The 22,500-nt window shown below is 39.3% G+C and overlaps 1 long non-coding RNA gene and 1 pseudogene across 1 annotated transcript in view; one reads left to right on the top strand and one right to left on the bottom strand.

Moving 5' to 3' along the window:
• Positions 1-22,500, top strand: part of LOC137994869 (uncharacterized) — a 193,856-nt gene that overhangs the window by 103,523 nt on the left and 67,833 nt on the right. The gene's annotated exons all lie outside the window — the stretch shown is intronic.
• On the bottom strand, positions 6,165-11,085 carry LOC137994250 (uncharacterized; annotated as a pseudogene).

Genomic DNA, 22,500 nt, shown 5'->3' with positions numbered 1-22,500 from the left:
ACACTCTCGGAAATAAAAAAAGGGGTTTCCCCGTGATTTTTAAGCAACCACAAGCTTCACATTTTTACTTTTTTGAGTGAAACTTTTCAAATCTGTGAAATTATTTTGTGAAGTTGCATGCATAAGTAAATGAAACGGAAACAATCACCATAGCGTGACATTTTAGTTAACTTTATGAGTAAACTTTATAAGTAAACTTTATCATTCAGATTGTTTTGGTGTGTTGATTTTATAGTGACCGTATGCATAACTTGTCACACCATTATCGTGAATATACCGCTTATCATCGAAGCAGGACAATGACACTTTATTCAACTCATAGCTTCCAAGTTGATGTAAGTTGCTTCTAATGGTTTTCATGTTATGATACATTTGTTCGTTATTAAACAAAACGTTTTTGTAATTTTCATGAGTTATGTTCTTTTTGATAATATTCTTCTTGATTCCCTTTGCAGTTTTTCCGCCTTTGTCATTGTCTTTCGTGTATGAATACATTTTGGATCTTAATCCAACGAATTCGGTTATCGGTATACCTGCTGCCTCATCTTTGAATTTACCGATTACTTTTTTATTTGTCTTGTCGAAATAATGTGAATCTTGCGAATAATCACCGTTATCGAATTTGTCTTTATTATTCCAAAAGTCTTGATACACATCATTAGTTTCAATTTCATAAGTTAAGCTATCAGTGTCTGTGAATAATAATTTTGCTTTGCTGTCGTATTTTTGTTTGATACAATTATAATGAAAATCATACATTAACGTCTTGCTCAGATACAAGATACACATACCCACATATGCTGGCCTGTTTAGGGTTAGTGTCTCTTTAATTTTGTGTACTGCTACTAAGTTTTCATTAAAGATCTTACTGCTAACATATGTTGGTTTACTTGTCATTTTCATTAATTTCTTTTCATCAGTCACCAATCTGACATCCACTCGTTTTCTGATATTTTCCATTGTTTTACCGAATACGCTATTGTTCATCAGTTTGAAGAAGTCTTTTTCAAAAGCATTTTTAGCATTAGTTCTTTTATGAGTGTTGAAATCAATATATTCCTTTAACCATGCAGTCTGATTGAACTCTAGAACTCTATGGACTTTGGTTAATTTTAAACCTAGATCAGTGTACAATTGTAGGTTTCTGTAATGAAGAACATACTTTTCTTTGTTACTTAATGTTGGTATTAATTTATGAACTAAAGATATTATATTTTTTAGCAATATTTTTAGCATATTCAGATAGCATATTTTTAGCAACTTTAATTTTTTCTGGAGCTAAAGGATAATCATTATGCAAATCATGCAATTTTTTTGGATACTCGAGATCAACTTCTAGTATCAAACCCTTTTTACTGTCTTCTTTGTACTTAGCCAGGTTAAGATTGTTTATCTGATTTTCTGTCATCCATTTGAAACCACCGGTTGGTAAATATTGACTCATCGCCCAACCATACAGATTGTTAGCATCAAGATACATGACATACTTTGAGGGCGCCTTTTCATCATATGTTTTCATGTACTTGTTATTTGCTTTTCCATATCGATTAGCTATATAAGAAACACCACCTTTCAAACCTTTTTCAATAAATTGAAACATATCGATGTCAGTCATTAGTTCCAATTTGATATCAGTCATTTTTAGCATAGCATCCCATTACAAACCAGGAGATGTGAAATAATGACATGTTTCAAGTTTATAGTATTCTAAGCATGTTCTCCTAAAGTTTTCAAACACATCAGCTAATAGAAGGATGTCAGATTTCAGATACAGGTCATGATACTCACCCATTGTTTTAAGAGAGAATGTATCCCATACAGTCTGAACATGTTGATAATCTTTATCGGCAATGTGTTCATCATTTAAGATGCTGTAAAAGTCTTCTTTTGATGGTAGCTTTTCATTGAATTTATCAAAGCTATCCATGAAGTCGTATGGATAAACTCCTTTTTGGGACATTAAATCAAGCTTTTTACCTTTGAATTTTTGAGATGTATATTTTAATGATTCTTTTGGTAGATTACTCACTAGTTTTTCCAAACTAGAGCTCATAAATTGAAAACTATCAATAAAGGTCAGATGATTACCAAGCATGAAAGCCATGTATTTCTCCATGTTGTTAGGTATCGCATTGATATTCATTTGACACTTTTCACCTTTCTTATTTGTATATGTATGCTTCTTGACTATTTCACCAATCTCTTGCATTATAAAATGGCTGTCATACCCACGGAGATTATGAAATATTACTGGAATTTTATCAGTTATTCGAAAGTTGAGATTACATTCTTGATTAGCGGATCCTCTGTATTTACCTGTAATATGGCAATGGTCTCTAACTCTCACATCATTTTCATTGTATTTTTTATTGCAGATATGACATTCATCAGCTTTTTTAAATTTTTCTTCATCATCTTTTGTCATTCTCAATGGTTTGTTAAATTCCTTTTTCATAACCTTCTTACAATATTCAACTTCCTCCAGCATAGCTTCCATGAATTTGTAAACGGCTTTTTCACCTCTGTAAATTTGTATTGGTTTGGTATGTTTATCATCATAACAACAAACGACCTTATATCCATAACTACAGTCTGTATGCTTCTGATAAGTCTCTGTGTATGATTTGTCATTATTGGGTTGACAACCATGCATTTTTTCAGTAATAGCCTCAAAATCTGCATAAATGACGAATGGTACTGGTAGTTGTTTATGAAAATTATTGAATTTTAATATGTTGTCATTTTTTGCTGGCATTTTTATCGCTTGTGTGCCATTAACTTGCATACAGTTTTCTTTATGATTAGTCAATACTCTTTCAGAGCTGAAGCATTGAAGACAATACATGCAGAAATGTTTCCTCTCTTTATGCTTTGTTTGATTGTACATGAATTTGTTGAAATCTTTGATTAATACATAGTGATTGTTTTTGTTTTATGTGATTAATAATAAATTCATATGGTCTTCATAATTTTCTTTTGAAACATAAATTGGATATGGTTGTTTATCTTCATAACCGAAAACATTGATGTTTATTTCATTCTGCTTTTCTATTTTGTTGTACTGTTTGGTAGTGACTGGAAATTCAATTCCTGAATAATCCAAATTTTCGATATATTGCTTGTCGACTTTTTTGATTCTCTGTGGGTATTTGTCTTGAGGGTTTAAATATCGTATATGACACCATCTGAAGCATTGATTGTCTTCATTTTTCAAATTAATCAAACCTTTTGCACTGTTTCTTAATTCACTTGGTAGTTTTATGTAAGAAGATCCTTTTATTGGTTCATATTTTACCACATTAAGATAATGGTTGTTAATAGATTCAATAGTCCAACCTGAACCCTCTGAAATCCATACAGCAATATTATTCAAGATTTCTTGTTTTGATAAAGACAAAGCTGGTTCAATTTGTGTGTTATTTGTTATTGTTTGGGGTTGACTGTTGAAATAAGCAGTTTTAATCACTCTTTCTTCACGACCTGTTTCCTTTTCAAATGTCACCCTCAGTGTTTCAGCAAACTTAATCCCTTTCATCGATGTTAATACACTTGTGATATGGTATGTAAGAGCCTTTCGTGCACTATTTAGTTGTACCAATGGGTCTTTGTCATTTTTGATACTTATTTCATAAGACTTTGTATAACCTTTTAATGCTTTTGCTGTTTGCTCAATCTTAGTTCTAGGCGCTGGGACTGGTTTTTTAGTTCTTGGTTGCGCAACTGGTTTTTTGGTTCTAGGTGCCGGAACTGGTTTTTGCAAAACTGTTTTAGAAGTCCTTGGTAATGGGACTGGATTTGTGGCTTGTATTTTACTTTCATAATCTTGTACCATTTTGAATACACTTTTACGAGGTGCTGGAATGGGTGTTCTCATTCTGGGTAAAGGTGTAGGTTTTTCCTCTTGCTTTAACAGCAATTTGATCAATTCTGATTTACTCAGTTTTTTGAGTTCACTTTTGTTCATATTATTTCGTGAGATATTATTTTTCATCTTTCTATATTATATTTTCACATTATTTCTTTAAATAGTAAACCCACATAAACCCTTATAAAGAAAAAATATATAAACTATATTATAATGAGTAAGATTGAAATTAATGAGTGCGTATATTCTGTTCATCCAGTTTACGACCTGTATGCTTCAGATAAAAATGGAAATGTGATCAATATCATCAAAAAGGCAGCGATTAAAGGCAACGATAATCATTCTTCTGGTTATTTATATGTCAGTGTCAGAAAATATGGTGGCAAACCAAAATCCATGTCATCCCATAGATTCGTTTGGGAATGTTTTAATGGTGCTATACCAGAAGGAAAAGTGATCGATCATGTTAATAATGACAAGAAAGACAATCGCATATGCAATTTGCAACTCATGACACAGCGACAGAATTGTAAGAAATCAGCTGAAAATCGTGATTATACATTTGCGGCTGAAAATCATCGGAATAGAAAATGTGTTAAAGCCACCGATAAAAACACGAATGAAGTTTCATACTACAACAGCTTGTATGCGACTCAACGGCATCTTGGTATAAATGCAGGTATCGTTAAAATGGTGTGCGAGGGTATTAATAATTGCAAATCAGGTGTTTCGAAGAAAGACGGTCAACACTATAAATTCGATTATATTGAAAAAGAGGACTTGCCAGATGACCACAAAAAATCTTCTGATGTTGTGCATCTGTTGTCTGATGAGGATAAGAAAAAACACCAGATGGAATATGTCAAATGGCGGAATAAAGAGTATCAATGTCCAAGATGTAACAAAATTTATAAGAACAGTTGTAAGTATCTTCACAATAAAAAATGCAAATAGCCAAAAACAGATCATATTTTTGGCTACAAAGTAGCAATCACAGTATGAACCGTAGTTATTATCATATATGTTACATAACTTCAGTTTAAATGTTTTATATGTTTTCAATATCTTTCAATGGTATCCAGCTATTGAAATCATCACTATATCCCTTCCATTTTACCAGAGCTTGCTTCTTCTTATAGTCCCTCCGAATGACTTTATCAATCCGAAATACATCCTGTCTGCCTTTTAATAATTCGGGTTCATAAAAACTCCCTTGAATATCTTCATTATTCAAGTCCTTTATTTTGTAAGTCATTGGATTAGTGTATTGGATCTTATCAACTGTAAACACTTCTTCTGTCCAATTTGGTGTATAACCCTTGTCGAACACATTTCGTTTATACTTGGATATTCGAACCTTATCACCTGTTTTGAATTTAGGTTTCTGTTTCAATGTTTCTGTATCACCATAGAGATTAAAGTAAACAGTTCCTTCATTGCTCTTTTTACTGGCTTCAGTAGGTGTCATCTTTATGCTTAAATGTTTGGTATTATTGTATTCTTTTACTAATTTAGGTAGCATATCTAAATATTGTGTATTTCCTTGAACAGTGAACTGTTTCCACATTTTGGATTTAATTGTCCTATTCCATCTTTCAACTACTGATGACTTCTCTTCATTTTCAGTCGAATACAGTGTTATTTTATGTTTATTGAGCAAGTCTTTGAAATGTTTAAACACAGTTAACTGAATAGAGTGTAATGTGAAGTGCTAGATTTCAATCCCATATGAACCATGTGAGCGTTAGCCCTACAGATGGAAATGGGCCCACACAAGGACAGAGAAAAACTCTGACCAGGGTGGGAATTGAACCCACGACCTTCGGGTTAGATCTCCGCCGCTCTACCGACTGAGCTACAAGGTCAGACGGGAGCAGGCCGTGGGAAGTGAAGATGTTAGACTTGTTTAAACGTTCTTTGAAAATGTTGCGCTGCCACCACGCCATTAAGTTGAGCCGAAACTCCGAGCGAGAGAACACGTTTATTCACCGAAGGCAAGATGCAAATACAACCCAAACTAAGCAGGCGAAGGTGGTAAAAAGGCACCAAGCTAATTATGCGCGAACTGTGTGACAATGAGGTAACTAAGCGTGCATGCAAAGCGAAACAATAACCCTAACTAAACGACGGCGTGTACAATGGGTTACGCTATGTGACCTAGTGGCGGGAATTACACAACAATGCGAAATATGGCGTGACTTCTTCTTTCTTCCCCTCGCCAAGATGAGTAATAAATACGAAGTAAAACTAGGCTGGGAATTGATAGTACACAAGCAGTTACAAATAGCTAACATTGTCCTTAATATGTAATGTAGTCCTTGAGGTAAGCCGGACGACGAGTTGAACGGCTCGACCGGCGTGGGCCAGGTGAGGAGGTAGGCTCCGGGATATGGGCATCAATGTCAACAGTCATGCTTCCACTCGGGGGAGGGGAAGACTCGGGCACAAGATGAATGTCAGGCTGAGGATCTGGAGGGGTTGCGAGCTCGCTAGGAACTACAGCAGGAGCCGGACTCGGAGTGCTCTGAGGTGTAAGAAGGGGAGCGGGTTCCTCGTCAACGTGCTCAGAGGTGAGAGGCTCTTCGTCGGTATCTTCAGGGTAGGAAGCGGAGCTGTAATGACGAGAGAGGTTAGACGTGGTCTCTGTTAGGTCAGGAACACGATAACATTCGGACAGCTTGACGCGATAGGAGGTAGAACGCAACTGTGAACCGGTGAACTTGCGTACGTTGCACCATAGGCCATCCACGGAGACCACAAGATACCGATTGCGAGCACTGGTCTTGGAGCCATCAGAAGTAATGTACACCAAATCGCCTACTTGAACGGGCGTGGCCGGGCGAGGGCAACAGCCTGGGGCTTTAGATCTCTCACTTGTGGGATGGTTACGGAGCCGCAACGACTGCTGTTGTCAAACAACTTGGAGGTCGGAAAAAGGGATCTGTGCGTTAGTGAATTGATCGCGTTGAAGCCACATCTCGCGGGCAGACAATCCTCTGTTGCGGATACGGGTGTTGAGATTGGCTGTCGCCACAGCTAAGGAAAGGGGACTGATTGTACCACCCTCAGGACAAACACGTAGAAGCTCATCACCAAGTTCTGCGACGCATTTCTCTGCCACAGGATTCTTGTTTGGGTTTTTGACTCGGCCGACTTCCACGGCAAAGCCATACTGCTTAAGGATTTCATCGTCACCTAAAGAAGCAAAGCCAGGAGCGGGATCTACCCTTATGACGGAAGGGGGGCCAGACAGAGGTCGCAGCTCAAGGCACAAACGGAGGAGACCAGAGCGAATGGATTCACGACGTTCGTTATCCAACAAGCAGGCTGCAGTGAAGGACGTGGACGTCTCGCGGACGACAAGTACTAGCTGACGGTAGCGCTTTATGATGTCTGCAGCGAAGGAAATACCAAAGCCGTCGGGGGGATCAGAGGTTGATTGTTCAATGAGGCTGGATGGAACTTTCTTCAGGGAAGAGCATAGGTGGCAACACTGCGAGCACCGATCCAGGGCTTTGTCCAAATCTAAAGCGAAGAAATAACGCTGTGAAACCAATTTCATCTGGTGATGGGAGGGGTGGTCCAGCTTCACGTGTAAGGCAGCAAGGAAGCCATCAACAACAGAGCGTGGAATGACAATACATTCGCGGGGCGCAGCGAAAGGTTCATTGCGTTTTACGACGAGTAGGCCGTCACGGGAGATGGAGACCAGGTTCAGGTAGCGCTTGACATCTTTAATGTTTGTCAGTTTCTTTGACGGGCGAGTGCCCTGCTTAAGATGAGAGTGGACACGTCTCAAATCCGGGCACTCTAGTTGCGATTGGAGCCAAGCAGAACGGCTTGTGAAAGGAAGGGACGTCTTCCCCGATAGCACATCATGAACAGAAATGGGACGCACAGCTAGGTCTTCAGCTTCGGATACAAATGAACAAACTTGGCAGCGAGGGTCGTCGCAAGCTGGTGCGTTACGACTAGCAAAGTCAGAAGGCAGGTTGGCAGAACCAGCCAAATGGAGCAGTGTGATTTGGTAACGGCTAACAGATGATAAAAACGAAGTCACTCGGGGACTGGAGGAGAACTGTCCACGGCAGAGCTTGTCAAAGGCCTGGACACACGGCTTGCTGTCAGTCAGTACATAAATCTTAGACTTTGATTGAATTATATAGGGGGCAAAATGCTTGACAGCAGCGGCAATAGACAATGCCTCTATTTCACATGGTAACCAGGAGGCTTGATGCTTTTTAAATTTGGCACTGAAGTATCCGGCAAGGTGGAGCTTCTGGTCACGAAGCACATAAAGAGTGGCGCCGAGGCCATTCATCTTGACGGAACCATCGGTTGCGATCCAAAGTTGATCATCAGGCTTGGGGAGTGTGATGGATCTGTTAGACGTGAGTGCTTCTTGACAGGAGCGAAAACACACTAGGAGCTCATCAGACCAAGAGATGGTGTCTTGAGACTGACGACCAGCCGTAAGCGACTCGAGAGGAGCGAGGAGTTTAGCAGCTCCACTAAGGACCCGACCAAGCATTTTGTATGAGCCAACAAAAGCACGGAGACCGCGTACATTCTTGGGTGGCTCACAAGAAGCAAGAGCAGCTACACGATGGAGAGAAGCGCGGATCGAGCCCTGGGACCATATCCAACCGAGAATGGTGGTAGAAGCTGGGCAGATTATGGTTTTCGCAGGTGAGAGGCGAAGGTTGCAGCGATCGAGAGCCGAGAGGACTTTTCACCAGTTTGAAAGGAGCTCTTGATGGGAGTTACCACCACAATACAAGTCGTCGGCAATCTTAGCGACACACCCTTCCTGAAGGAGATCACCCAGGACGCGGCACATTAGCTCCTCGAGGGCCGTTTCGGAACCGGGGATTCCCATTGCGCAACGCGTGTAGACACGAACGCCTTTAAAGGGTGTAACCACGCCACAATACTTCATGGAGTTCTTTGCAAGTGGGATTTGGTAGAACGCCTGAGACAAATCAGAGACTACAATGTACTTCCAGCAAGCAATCTTGAGAAGAGTGGAGTCCACGTCCGGCATTAGTGAGGGCTGGGGCTTGCTATAGTGGCCCACGTCAGTAAAGGCTGTGACTAAGCGAAAACCGCCATTCCCCTTCTTCACCAAGAAGGATGGATTCAAGTATTCCACCACAACGTTTAAATCTTCTGGTCGACTGAAAATGCCTTGAGCCTCAAGTTCGTCAAATTTGGTTTGAAGCAGGTCGAGTTGGTCGCGAGAGTGCTGTGGGACACGCCCTTTTCGCTGTGGAGGCTCGACAGGTCCCATATTCACAACCCCTTCAATCGGCCCGGCAGCTCCATTGTAACCAGGAATACGGGGATCGAAAACCAATTGGAATTCCTTCAGTAGCGAAATGAACGCGGCTTTCTCAGCAGGGGACAACAAACCGTCAGGGTCTACATGTACGGACTCGACGGAAGAAGAGAGAGGAGTAGTAGACTTGGGGCACGGCTCTGCAGCTTGGGTTGAGGAGGGCTCTATGGAAGACTCCAGAACAGTTAGACGTCCTTGGCATAAATGGTCGTTCTTGCGGATTAGTAGGGGCTCCTCGGTATTGTTGAGAAGTCTCAGTTTACCACCAATGGATTGGACAATGTCGGGATGAGGCCAGGTGTGAGCAGGTTTGAGGTGACTAGAAGAGACCGAATCCATACGGGGCTCAATGGCAAGTGTAGCATCTTTAAGTAGCACTGAGGAGGCCTCAATTTCCAGGAACTCACCCGGCCAGACGGTTGTGTTAGTATTCGGGGCGCGAAGGAGGTGGCAAGCTCTGACAGCGTAGTGGGTCTGAGGACTTTGGGAACAACCATAAGACGCCACGTCACACCCAGCGATGATGGTCTCACGCTTAGCGGGGCGGACTGCAATGTCATTGGAAGCCATGAAGGGTGTTCCAGCAAGTATGTCAACGTCAAGATTCTCGACAACGAGAGCTTCCAAAGTAAAAGGTCTGCCTTGACGAATCAGCGGAAGGCGGGTCTCACCAACAATAGTTAACGGGGTGCGACCGTCGGCCTGCAAAGCAGTCTGGGAGCTTTTAGTTATCTTAGCACCAATATGCTTGGCTAAAGAAGCTCTCATCATATTAGTTTCTGCGCCAGTGTCTATTGTAAGGCGTAAAGGGTGATGACCATAAAAAGCGTGAAGGAATGGAGACTGGGAGACGTTTACGCGACGAGTGGCAGGGGGTTTCATAGTAGGTAGGACGCTGGAGGGACAATGCTGCATATCTGCTAATTCTTCAAAACCTGGAGGGCTAGTCAGATCAGGATAGTGCTGGTAATCATAACTGCTCTCCTCTAATTCAATGCCGGCCACTTGGCGAATCTTGGACATGAAGAGACGATCAGGCTCGGGCAGAAACTTGCAACCGCTGAGAAAATGTGACCGAAAATCTGGGCGGCCGGCCTGCTGGCAAAGAGGACAAGACTTGACAGCTCGAGGTTTAGGCAGTAGCCTGCGTCGTGCGGGAACAAATGAGCGATGATCAGTCGGGGAACGACTCGAGAGCTTGAGAGATTTCAGGTTTCACAGAGGCCAACGTCCTACTACGTAATTCGGTTCCATAACGTTGTTTCACAAGTCGTGGAAGGTTGGGAAGGAGTAGGCGTAGCCAAGTGAGGACAATAAAATTTTCGAGGGATGGAGATAGTTCTTCGTCAGCGTCCGGGATCTCGCCATAATGAGTGATTCCGCTGGATCTGGTGAGTAGGTTGTCCTCAATAAAGGCCATTAAGATTTAGAATAAATCCTCAGGACGCTGTTCAGGCTTCAAAGAAATGTTCGCGAGGTCCAAGAAACGGGAACCAGTTAACTGCAAGCCATAATGCTGTCGGATCGATTGCCAAACGCCGCTAATTGATGTAGAATTCTTGACGATTGAGTTCCGAGAAATGATAGGGGCGTAATTGGCAATTTGGCCGAGCATCATTTCTAAATGTGTTACTTTTTGAGCAGCAGTCCTTCTTCTCGCCGTTGGAACAGATTCAGGATCGTTGGAGAAACCACGTAGGGGTGTAGCGTTTGTTTTTTTACCCCACGATGATCCATCAGTAAGAAAGTCTGCGAAGTTCGGATCGAGGGACAAGATGTACTTTAGATTGTTTTCCCAGGCTTCGATCGAAGTAATAGTTTCATTCGAAGAAAGCGACCACTGTTTCGGCGCTCTGTGTGAAGTCATCACTACGGTTCACGAATTCTGGCTTGATTGCTCAGAGAGGCGGCTAAAATCGAAGAACAGCTTTGATGTTCTTTCCGTGGGTTCTTTGAAAATGTTGCGCTGCCACCACGCCAATAAGTTGAGCCGAAACTCCGAGCGAGAGAACACGTTTATTCACCGAAGGCAAGATGCAAATACAACCCAAACTAAGCAGGCGAAGGTGGTAAAAAGGCACCAAGCTAATTATGCGCGAACTGTGTGACAATGAGGTAACTAAGCGTGCATGCAAAGCGAAACAATAACCCTAACTAAACGACGGCGTGTACAATGGGTTACGCTATGTGACCTAGTGGCGGGAATTACACAACAATGCGAAATATGGCGCGGCGGAGATCTAACCCGAAGGTCGTGGGTTCAATTCCCACCCTGGTCAGAGTTTTTCTCTGTCCTTGTGTGGGCCCATTTCCATCTGTAGGGCTAACGCTCACTTGGTTCATACGGGATTGAAATCTAGCACTTCACATTACACTCTATTCAGTTAACTCTGTTTAAAATATAAGTGCTACACGGCCAACGTTTGTTTAAACGTAACCTTTCCTTGTCTTTGAAATGTTTGTTGTGAAACTCTGAGCCTTTATCAGTCCACAGATACTCCGGTTTTCGACCCTCTTTGAATATGCTTTGAAATGCTGCAGTTATCGTTTGACCTTTTTTATCTTTTAATGGGACAATCCAACCATATTTGCTGAAGACATCAATAATCATAAGAAGATATCGATAGCCTTTATTCCATTTACTAAACTGTTGCATTTCAACTAGATCACTTGCCCACATTTCATCGATATGATTCGTGATTATCCGCCGCCAAGTGAAGTTGCGTTTTATGGGTGCATGTAACTCATCTGCTAATTTTTCTTGCCAGTTTTCTTTACTCGACGGCATTTTCGTTTTTTGAAACTCCCAGTCCGAGCTTCTGTTTAGTATTTATCGCATTTCTCGCCAACCAATGCCCCCATTGTCTTTCATTGTATGGCACGTTATCCAAAGCTTTGACCATTTTTCGGTCTGCTTTGTTTTTACATTTTCGATCATCACCACACACTGAATAATCGACATCATGCTGCATTGCTATAGCATCAGTTTTGCCAGTAGGTTGATCATATATTTCTAATATTTGACCTGTTTTTGGGTCATACTTTAGTTGATCACTGGAAAACTTGAACCATTTACAGACTTCAAAAAAGTTGGTAAAATCTCTGTTAAATGTCCACATTTTCTTTGTAAATTACAATCTCTGTAAATTTGCACACTTACAGAGATTTTGTAACTCCATAAAAAGTCTGTAAAATTTAACACATTTTCGTCCTTACGATGACATAAAATGTGTACAAAATCTCAATAAAATCTATGTAAATTGAAGGAAAAATTTACAGAGATTTTATGCGATAAGTACAAAATGTCTGTAAAATCTTTTTACTTTCTCTGTAAAATTTACACGAGAAAAAATCTCTGTAAATCCATCCATATAAAATGTCAGTGTTTTCTCTGTAAAAAGTGAGTGAGAAGAATGCATGAAATGTCTATAAAATGTCTACAAAAACCCTCAAAAAACTGGAGGGGAAAAGTATGTGAAATGTTTTTAAAATGTTGGTGTTTTAGTGCACAAAATCTCAGCAAAATGTTCACAATATCTCTGTAAATTAAGTATTTAAAACCTGACAGAAGGCAGGAAATGTCAATAAAATGTCTGTAAAACTGGAGGGGTAAAGTATGTGAAATGTTTTTAAAATGTTGGTGTTTTAGTGCACAAAATCTCAGCAAAATGTTTACAATATCTCTGTAAATAATAGCATTTAAAACCTGACGTAAGCCAGGAAATGTTAATAAAAAGTGAAATGGATGAAAGGTTAGTCGATTTTACGTAGAAAAAAGAACAAGTTCTAGAGTTTGTGAATGCATAAATTTTTATTTCAAATCTAAAAATAATCATTTGTTTATATTACTTTCAATAGAATCTAAGTGTACAATAAAATTTTTGCAATAAGTTCAAAATATAATTCAATTAATAACATCAGTTACCATGGCAACTTTTTCTACCCTGCAAAAATGGTGTCCACTTTCGAAAAAACCCACGTCCTATGATTGCGATTTGTCAACCATGATTTATAGCTGATGAAATGGTACAATGTATACTCGTGAAACTTGAGAATAATTCCACTTGTGTTTTGTCCAAAATCAAATAATTTTTCTTGCCTTAAGGCTTATGAAATTATTTGATTTTGGACAAAGAGTGTGTGAAATTATTCCCTAAATTCACTCATCACTATTTGATAACCCATACAAATTCATCAAAATAAGGAATAAAATATATGCAAGGGATTTCATTCTTATTAAATAAGTATAAAAATCTGGCTTATGTTACCCCAATTACAAAATATAGTTGTTAGAAATGGGTGTGGCTTATCTGTGGGAAGATCTGAAAAAGGCTGCCTCTGGTGGCCAGTTTTCCATCTTTGCATCCAATTTTATACCTAGTTGCGTGTACTAAGCTACAAACGTTCCGCTCATATTCTTGTTGTAATGCAAAAAAATCTATGGCAAAACTGTGTTTAAGAAATTCCTGTCAACAAATACCAGAAAAAGATCAATCATATGTCCAAGTTGGTAAAAACAATGTTCATTACATTAAAGTGCTAAAATAAACATTAAAGTATTTTCCGTTTCAATATTAGTGAATAGTGAGTTAACGTTTGATGAACAGTGGATGAATTTGACTTCTAAAGACTAGACTTTGGATTTCTTTTGTTTTCTGTCAAAAAACTTTTTTCCGTAAATTTCAGCTGGTAAGGTCAGGGTGCGGCTTACCTCCGGGTTTACAGTTCACCTGCCAGTTCAGTTGGGTAATACTAGCATACTAAAACAAATTAACCACATGGATTACCTGCATGGGTACACCTACTTTTCAAGTTACATCAAACTGTATGAGGTGCGCCACCCGCCAGTTGCGATGAAAAATACTACAACTGCATGGTTAGACCGAATTTACAAGTTACATCGAACTGTATGAGGTGCGCCACCCGCCAGTTCCGATGAAAAATACTACAAATTAGTATACTATGACAAATGAACTGTATGGTTAGACCGAATTTATAAGTTACATCGAACTGTAGGAGGTGTGCCACCCGCCAGTTCAGATGAAAAATACTACAAATTAGTATACTATGACAAATTAACTGCATGGTTAGACCGAATTTACAAGTTACACGGAACTGTATGAGGTGCGCCACTCGCCAGTTCCGATGAAAAATACTACAAATTAGTATACTATGACAAATGAACTGTATGGTTAGACCGAATTTACAAGTTACATCAAACTGTATGAGGTGTGCCACCCGCCAGTTGCGATGAAAAATACTACAACCGCATGGTTAGACCGAATTTACAAGTTCCATCGAACTGTATAAGGTGCGCCACCTGCCAGTTTCGATGAAAAATACTACAAATTAGTATACTATGACAAATTAACTGCATGGTTAGACCGAATTTACAAGTTACATCGAACTGTATGAGGTGCGCCACCCGCCAGTTCCGATGAAAAATACTACAAATTAACTGCATGGTTAGACGGAATTTACAAGTTACATCGAACTGTATGAGGTGTGCCACCCGCCAGTTCCGATGAAAAATACTACAAATTAGTATACTATGACAAATGAACTGTATGGTTAGACCGAATTTACAACTTACATCGAACTGTATGAGGTGCGCCACCCGCCAGTTCCGATGAAAAATACTACAAATTAACTGCATGGTTAGACGGAATTTACAAGTTACATCGAACTGTATGAGGTGTGCCACCCGCCAGTTCCGATGAAAAATACTACAAATTAGTATACTATGACAAATGAACTGTATGGTTACACCGAATTTACAAGTTACATCGAACTGTATGAGGTGTGCCACCCGCCAGTTCCGATGAAAAATACTACAAATTAGTATACTATGACAAATGAACTGTATGGTTAGACCGAATTTACAAGTTACATCGAACTGTATGAGGTGTGCCACCCGCCAGTTCAGATGAAAAATACTACAAATTAGTATACTATTACAAATTAACTGCATGGTTAGACCGAATTTACAAGTTACATGGAACTGTAAGAGGTGCGCCACCCGCCAGTTCCGATGAAAAATACTACAAATTAGTATACTATGACAAATGAACTGTATGGTTAGACCGAATTTACAAGTTACATTGAACTGTATGAGGTGCGCCACCCGCCAGTTCCGATGAAAAATACTACAAATTAACTGCATGGTTAGACGGAATTTACAAGTTACATCGAACTGTATGAGGTGTGCCACCCGCCAGTTCCGATGAAAAATACTACAAATTAGTATACTATGACAAATGAACTGTATGGTTAGACCGAATTTACAAGTTACATCGAACTGTATGAGGTGTGCCACCCGCCAGTTCAGATGAAAAATACTACAAATTAGTATACTATGACAAATTAACTGCATGGTTAGACCGAATTTACAAGTTACATGGAACTGTATGAGGTGCGCCACCCGCCAGTTCCGATGAAAAATACTACAAATTAGTATACTATTACAAATTAACTGCATGGTTAGACCGAATTTACAAGTTACATGGAACTGTATGAGGTGCGCCACCTGCCAGTTCCGATGAAAAATACTACAAATTAGTATACTATGACAAATGAACTGTATGGTTAGACGGAATTTACAAGTTACATCGAACTGTATGAGGTGTGCCACCCGCCAGTTCAGATGAAAAATACTACAAATTAGTATACTATTACAAATTAACTGCATGGTTAGACCGAATTTACAAGTTACATGGAACTGTATGAGGTGCGCCACCCGCCAGTTCCGATGAAAAATACTACAAATTAGTATACTATGACAAATGAACTGTATGGTTAGACCGAATTTACAAGTTACATCGAACTGTAGGAGGTGTGCCACCCGCCAGTTCAGATGAAAAATACTACAAATTAGTATACTATGACAAATTAACTGCATGGTGAGACCGAATTTACAAGTTACACGGAACTGTATGAGGTGCGCCACTCGCCAGTTGCGATGAAAAATACTACAAATTAGTATACTATGACAAATGAACTGTATGGTTAGACCGAATTTACAAGTTACATCGAACTGTATGAGGTGCGCCACCCGCCAGTTCCGATGAAAAATACTACAAATTAACTGCATGGTTAGACGGAATTTACAAGTTACATCGAACTGTATGAGGTGTGCCACCGGCCAGTTCCGATGAAAAATACTACAAATTAGTATACTATGACAAATGAACTGTATGGTTAGACCGAATTTACAAGTTACATCGAACTGTATGAGGTGCGCCACCCGCCAGTTCCGATGAAAAATACTACAAATTAACTGCATGGTTAGACGGAATTTACAAGTTACATCGAACTGTATGAGGTGTGCCACCCGCCAGTTCCGATGAAAAATACTACAAATTAGTATACTATGACAAATGAACTGTATGGTTAGACCGAATTTACAAGTTACATCGAACTGTATGAGGTGTGCCACCCGCCAGTTCAGATGAAAAATACTACAAATTAGTATACTATGACAAATTAACTGCATGGTTAGACCGAATTTACAAGTTACATGGAACTGTATGAGGTGCGCCACCCGCCAGTTCCGATGAAAAATACTACAAATTAGTATACTATTACAAATTAACTGCATGGTTAGACCGAATTTACAAGTTACATGGAACTGTATGAGGTGCGCCACCTGCCAGTTCCGATGAAAAATACTACAAATTAGTATACTATTACAAGTTAACTGCATGGTTAGACCGAATTTACAAGTTACATGGAACTGTATGAGGTGCGCCACCTGCCAGTTCCGATGAAAAATACTACAAATTAGTATACTATGACAAATGAACTGTATGGTTAGACCGAATTTACAAGTTACATCGAACTGTATGAGGTGTGCCACCCGCCAGTTCAGATGAAAAATATTACAAATTACATGTAGTATACTATGACAAATTAACTGCATAGTTAGACCGAATTTACAAGTTACATCGAACTGTATGAGGTGTGCCACCCGCCAGTTCAGATAAAAAATACTACAAATTAGTATGCTATGACTAATTATCTTTAAATCATTGTTGGCACGTGCAGATGTGTTTATTAGAAAGATATCACTTGTGTTTGATCTATTTGCCATTGAATGATGACTGACAATTTCCTCAGACCCAAGGGACAGTGAAACCTTTCTTGATTTTTGTCAAAAAACTTACAGTATATGAACAGAGAAGTCACTGATTTTGTTGCAGTGAATATTTCTCCCTTGTATTCACCCAGTTCATTGTGAGGGCATTCGACTCTTCCATAATTACCTGATGTCTGGAACAAATTTACTTCACCCAGCTAAAACAGTTTGACTTAATAATGTTCACAAGGTATATACAAAATGGCAATGAAACCTCTACCCTCCCAAGTTTTGACACAAAGACATCAATTATTATTCACAATTGTATCACAATTTGCAATCAGCACTGTCTGTTTCTTGCATCTCAGGAAATTCCCTCCAATTAAATTTCAATGCTCAATTTCCTTCAGCACTGCATCTTGTGGTTGAAGTACATGAAGGCCCTGGAAAAGAGTCACACCAGTCAATCAATCAATAATATTTATATAATTTCATAATATCATTTTCGAAGAATGTTGTAACAAATCACTTTGCCATTCATGAGCAATGTTCCTGTGTAGGTGAAACTGAATAATGAAGCTAAAAGCTAAAGGAATTATTGCAAGAAACTTGTATCTTACCATGACAAGCTTAGGCCGACAAGAAAATATATGCAAATGAGCTTACGGTGATTTGAAATCACCCTTAGCTAATCATTAAGTGTAGCTCAAGAACTCATTTCGCAAGTTTAGGTGTTGCAGATATCGCATCAGAGTCCGCTTCTGACATATTCAGTAACGTTTTTTACACCTTTTAAGTCACAACGGAGAAGCATAAATCCACAAAACGTCATTCTGGGAACCTTTTTCCAGAGACTTTGCCCCGTGTAGCTCGTGTGGCGTGCAGCAATTCTCGCGAGGATTTTAGAGTAATTCTTGCTCGCACAATTCTGCAACACTGTGGCAAATATGCATAACTCGCTTTTTGAGTTCAGTTATTTTCAATTTACATATGCTTTGTATGTACAAAATTGGTTATGCCTTCAGATAACTACAGTCCAAAACTGGACTGACTACCCAAGAGAGACAGAACTTATTAGTACAAAATAATAATTATTACAAAATTGGTTCTGCCTTCAGATAACAACAGTCCAAAACTGGACTGACTACCCAAGAGAGACAGAACTCATTAGCACAAAATAATTATAATTATTACAAAATTGGTTCTGCCTTCAGATAACAACAGTCCAAACTGGACTGACTACCCAAGAGAGACAGAACTCATTAGTACAAAATAATAATTATTACAAAATTGGTTCTGCCTTCAGATAACAACAGTCCAAACTGGACTGACTACCCAAGAGAGACAGAACTCATTAGCACAAAATAATTATAATTATTACAAAATTGGTTCTGCCTTCAGATAACAACAGTCCAAACTGGACTGACTACCCAAGAGAGACAGAACTCATTAGCACAAAATAATTATAATTATTACAAAATTGGTTCTGCCTTCAGATAACAACAGTCCAAAACTGGACTGACTAGACTACCCAAGAGAGACAGAACTCATTAGCACAAAATAATTATAATTATTACAAAATTGGTTCTGCCTTCAGATAACAACAGTCCAAACTGACTAGACTACCCAAGAGAGACAGAACTCATTAGCACAAAATAATTATAATTATTACAAAATTGGTTCTGCCTTCAGATAACAACAGTCCAAACTGGACTGACTACCCAAGAGAGACAGAACTCATTAGCACAAAATAATTATAATTATTACAAAATTGGTTCTGCCTTCAGATAACAACAGTCCAAAACTGGACTGACTACCCAAGAGAGACAGAACTCATTAGCACAAAATAATTATAATTATTACAAAATTGGTTCTGCCTTCAGATAACAACAGTCCAAACTGGACTGACTACCCAAGAGAGACAGAACTCATTAGCACAAAATAATTATAATTATTACAAAATTGGTTCTGCCTTCAGATAACAACAGTCCAAACTGGACTGACTACCCAAGAGAGACAGAACTCATTAGTACATTTAATAATTATAAATTACAAAATTGATTCTGCCTTCAGATAACAACAGTAAAAAATGGACTGACTACCCGAGAGAGACAGAACTCGTTAGGGTAAAATAAAAATGATTTAAAACGAGACTGGTTGTGCCTTTTGATAACAAAAGTCAAAAACAGACTATCACATAAAAGAAATTGTTTAAAATGCAATCTGTTTTGCAATAATAATTTAATATTATAGATACTTTTAAAGATTACATTGAAACTGATCAATGTACTTCAGGTCTGGTATCCAGCTAGCAGCCTAAGGCTGTATTCTGTCTATTACATATATGTAGTCTGTTTCAGTCTGACCTCTACTCAAAAACAACAAACAGCACTTTCCTATGCTGAATTTCTCATTGAGCTAGCTCCGGGGCATTGAGGTACACAAACAACCCCACCGTGACAATGTAGGGACTATGAGGTGGTTGCAAAGTACAAAATGATCAGAAAATCATCTGGCATTACACAGAGTAAACTCCCAGGAGTCAATCGGTTTAGTAAAAATTTACAAACTAACAAACAAAACAAATGACAAATTATCCTAATGATCTTTTGCTTATTAGCTTGGCTCCACATAACAAGCTAAATTATACTTCACAAATTATTATATTTGCTACCCAAGAGGTTACAAAGCAAAATGGTGTGACAGTGAGTTAAGGATTGTATACCTCTTGATCAGGTATATGCTACACAATTAATTATTAATTAATAGCATAGCTGTAAATTTAATTTTGTATACTCTTTCACATCAACTTTTAGGCCATGCTTTAACTTGCTTTTTCTGTGCACTTAGATCACTAAGAAGTAATTCCAGGTTTCACCTGAAAGGATTGTGATTGTGCATAGACCTCAAAAACCCAGCTCCTCCCGCTCACCTCCCAAATACACAAGAATGTCAATTAAAATAGCTACAAGCTTCGTGTACTTGCTCCTGTTCCACTTAATTTTGTCAGATTTATCATCATTGTCTGCCACCCTTCATCTGGGATTCTGGCCTCAAAAGAACCCAGTCGGGAAGTCGAAATTTGTGCAAATACTGTTGCAGCACATCTGGAACAATAACCTAGTGATCAAGTCCACAGAACCGCCTTATCTTGGACAATCAAAGAAATTAGATAATTTATATTTTGGTCAAATTGATGGAAATAAGATTTGTCATCAAGATACTTTATTTGGGTGGGATTGACGGAGGTATTGACAATTAATGGGAGACCAAAGCGAGATAATCTCCCAGGCAGTTTCTTCTGAAGTGTAACCGACCTTTCAGTGAAATCTAGTGTCAAAGGAGTAATCTTATTAAGCGCCCAGTCCAAAATTTAGCTTGCTCTGGCTCCTCGTGCATGAGAAACCAGTGAAGGTACATGTAGTTACACATGTGACAAGGGAGTAACTACAGAATAACCGGCCACTATTGTGCTCTTGTAGTGGCATCGTTTGAAGAACAAGGCATCTGCAAGTGGCAAATAAGGGGCTGGTTATACAGAGATCCACATATTACATGTAATTCCCTATTCGTTATTATTGTTATTGCCTTAAATGGCCTTAATACAATATAAAGTGAAATTACTAAGGGTACTAAGGTCTGCAAAAGTAATGACTGTGCTGAGGCCCTCCTTGGCGTTTTGGGAAACGAGGGAAGATGGCAATTTTGAACTGGGGAACAGAGGAAAAATGACAAAATGTCTTAGGGACAAGGCGACATAAACAATTTTAGGGAGCAAAAAGCTGGGTACAAGTTTGAAAGTAAATTGGGCGGGGAACAAGGGAACAAAACTTTAAAATTTTGAGCCATTTAAACTTAAATCAGGTTTGTAAGTAAGATGACGACTTACCGAAAACTCCTCCGGCAGTCTTTTGCTTTTCGGATCTTTTGAATCTTCCCGCCCATTCGCTAAATGTAGCTGTTCGGCCAGGCCACCCTTTGTTCCAAACGTTCGTAGAACTCCCTTTACGTTTTGAAGAAGGTCTCTATTTTTGCCATGAAGTCTTCACCGATTAACCCTTTAATATTTCGGAGACTGTCTGAGGTTGAATCATGTCACTGGCGTGTATCTTTGTGGCGAATGCTGATTATCTAACCTGAATTGTCGTTGCCCTTTCTTCCGGAATCCGTCGATGTTTACTGGGTTTATTTGGTGGAATGCGTGCCATTTCACCCGCACAAAATGTTAAGGAATCGCAAAGATCCAATTTTGGTCGTCCAACAAGGGAAAAAGAGAGGAAGAGCACTTACATTGATCGCCCGCGCGAAAAACAAACCGATAATTCAAACCGATCTCGTTCCCAGAGTCTTTGGGGCGAGGCAATTCATAATGGCGGACAAAGTTGTTGAATCATGTAATTATTGTGAAATGTCCACAATCCTTCTCTTTGTGCCAACATCCAATCACAACCCGTTGCGAGCCCAGTGCGATTCCTGGGGCGCTTTCATTTTGGGTGGAAAAACCGGGGAGAATTTTCTGCTTTAAAGGTGCAGAGCAAATTTCCTCAATCAAAATATGGAACGGGGGAAAGTGTGCTCCTTTTGAGATTTCCTTTTCTGTTTTTCTCAAGAGACTGGATACTAATCATTTAGAATAACAAATATGGCTGCCGGATTTTCGATCATTACTTCATAAGAAGTAATTCTCACCTACAGCTACGGTCTATGAAAGCACCCACGTTAATTGACTGAAACCCGCACGATTAATTTGGGCAGCTAAACACCAATGCTATTTTTTTTTCTCTTTTCAAGGAGCATGGTAAAGTCTGCTTACTAGCCTACATTACTTTCTCAATCTCATTCTCTGCTGGGACTCCTATATCACAAAGACCTTGATTTACATGTTATTTGCATGATTAATCCTAGCAATTTACATGAAATTTACACCAAAACACTATTTTATGGCCGGGTTGTGTCAATTTACATAGATTTTATGGCCTTTGCAATTGTTGTAAACAATTAAAACGGTCTAATCTTGTGAGGCCCTAAGTACCTGTTTATATGGAGAAAAATTGTCCCAGGAAGAAGGGTCACTCGCTTACCGGAGTTACCCTGGACCAGCCAACTTTTCCTACATTTCCCTATAAAATGCGGTTTAAGTAAACTGTTTACATGAGGGAAAAAAATGGCGCGGCTTGAAGGGAAACCCACCTAGCCGGGTCACCCTTTGTCAACGGTAGGGTC

This window comes from Montipora foliosa, chromosome 3 (genome assembly GCF_036669935.1).
Source record: "Montipora foliosa isolate CH-2021 chromosome 3, ASM3666993v2, whole genome shotgun sequence".
In the NCBI taxonomy this organism is placed as follows: Eukaryota; Metazoa; Cnidaria; class Anthozoa; order Scleractinia; family Acroporidae; genus Montipora; species Montipora foliosa.
This window is presented reverse-complemented; position numbering and strand designations above follow the sequence as displayed.